The sequence below is a fragment of the Zerene cesonia genome, chromosome 10, assembly GCF_012273895.1.
Source record: "Zerene cesonia ecotype Mississippi chromosome 10, Zerene_cesonia_1.1, whole genome shotgun sequence".
Lineage (NCBI taxonomy): Eukaryota > Metazoa > Arthropoda > Insecta > Lepidoptera > Pieridae > Zerene > Zerene cesonia.
The window spans coordinates 9,521,033-9,523,538 of record NC_052111.1 but is presented as its reverse complement, the minus strand read 5'-3'; positions in this window follow the sequence as shown (position 1 = coordinate 9,523,538).

Sequence of the window (2,506 nt, the reverse complement as noted above, 5' to 3'; positions counted from 1 at the left end):
AGTAATAAATGTTATTTGCAGTTAACAATTTTCTTTTTTCTTTATTACAATATTTATGGCAAGACTAGGTATGTGTATGTGTATGTATGTTTGTGTAGGTATGTTTATTACTCTTTCACCCAAAGACTACTGAACGACGACGACGATTGCAATGAAATTTGGTACGTAGATAGCTGAACAACTGGAATATCACATATGCAAGGCACTTTTTATCCCGAAATTCCTTCTGGATACAGACAGAAACCGCGGGGCGCAGCAAGTAATTATATAACTGGACAAATGTATTATTGATGGTTCGCACCTTTTTTATTTTTTCATTATAAGCTATAATATTGTATGCAATGCTTCAACAATTTCAATATAAAAACATGCATGATCGTATTAAAATCCCTAATTTGTAAATGCCAGCGGAATGCTCAGCTGGGAATAGGCGGTGCGAGGTTCGCCGTTGCCGCTTTTTAATTGCATTTGACGTAAATTACACGCGTGTGATAAAATGTTGGTAAATAAAGCAGATACAATCAGCGTCCGGGGACGAAGTGTAAACACAGGGTCGGCTCCCGGGGCACCGGGATGCCCCCGCTCTAGGGTTGGCACTTGCAGAAAAGACAATCGAAGGTACGTCAAATATCAATGTATTAAACAAACGTCTCTCGTCTATTGTAGGTTTTAATTCAAAATAACAAGATATTAATTAATTGTTTATTAGCAAACAATATTTGTATATATAAATATATATATATACCTTACCTATATATATATATATATATAGGTAAGAAGTTGTATGTTTTAATAATCAAAATGATTTTATTTTAATATAAAAGGTTTAAACAGATTCACATGCTTATGTTTATTAATTAAGAAATGTGGAGTGGTTCGTATTGTTATAAGATTTCGTTTTCTAATACTAATTGCTTCCCGCCGGCTCTCCCCCCTAGTTATGCTTACATATTTAAAGGTCCGTACGATTTTGATGCGGATTTGAGAGTGATTGCAAGAGGAAGGTTTATATACATATTTTAAATTGTTTTTGGTATGTAATAGCGGGCAACTGAGCTGGTGGTTCACCCATCAGGTGCAGTGTGTAAGCGATCAACTCCGTCTATGAACATTTCATTCATCATCGGCCCATATATCTTCCCACTGCTGGGACACAGGCCTCCTATGAGGGTATAAACATTAACAGAGTACTATTTCATCCGATCCTACCGATCTTCTGTTGGGATGTGATACCATTCCAGGTGCAAGCTCACCCACTTCGTGCCGACGCGTGCACGACTCCTTGATTCAACGAGTGAAAACAGAAAGAGTGAGTTTGTAGGGTTGTAGGGATATCTTTGAGAGAAGTTTCAAGTAGCGACAGCCCTACGCACGGCGATCCCTCACTTAGTTTCTAATGTAGCGAAACACCGTTTCATTACGAGCCCTTATTAATCATAACAGCGTGTCGCGAAGGTAACTTCTGTAATAATTAGGGTCTTGTTACCTTCTGATTGAAGATGTATTGCCACTTATACTTACTGTTGCTTAAATGAGGCAGTGTTGGGAGTAACAAAGAATACTTGTTAGACGCGAGTTTCGAGGCGAGGTCGAATTTCATGATTAGCCTTATGAGATTATATTGTACAGAGTGAATTTTGGAAGGAAATGTAGGAAATGTAATAATACTATAGATACAAATATTTTCATCACGAGTTTACTTTCATATGATTTATCAAGGTTGTTGTTGTTGTTTGTTGAGATTGCATGCATATAATTGACCCAAAAATAGTTAAAAGTACTTGATGTAATTTTAACAGAGTTTAGTCGGTTTGGTAGCCGGGTATGGACAAAAAATTCTTGGAAATCTTTCAATGCAGTTATCTTTCTTAAAAATTATGACAAAAAATTATGGATTGTTTTGTTTTTGAGTAACATTTTATTAGTACTGACAGCATTTTGCTTTCTCTTCAGGTGGCATTACAAAATGCACCTGTATGATATAAATAATTAAATATTTTCATGAAAATACTAAACGAGTTGAAAGAGAATAAATAATTACTTGAACGTAAGTGTAGCTTCGTGTCCGCCCGCGGGCCGGGTGCGACGCAAGTATTGGCAGAAACTTGGAATATTTCAGTATTGTTCGTCTTTTCTAATTCGTCGCCAACTGTACAAAGAAACTGTTCAAAATTCATGTTAACATTTCATATTGGAAGTATCGTAAGTTTCCAAGAGAATCAGTAAATCGGTAATCGTGCTTTCTTAGACATTATCGTAAAATGCCTATATCCAGAAATACGGAAGGATTTGTCAATGTCTGCAAGCAGTTTAAAGTGCGTACCGCAGCAAAAGAACTAGATAGAACCTTTCAGAACCTACCAGGACAAGAGTTAGAAAGCAGGAGCTCACATAGCAGCTCAAATGTTATAAGTGAAGCAGCGTGGGGTGCTGGAAGAAACAAAACGTGAAAGCTAGTTGTAACAATATAAATTTTATCATAATTATATATGTTTTATCAATTTTA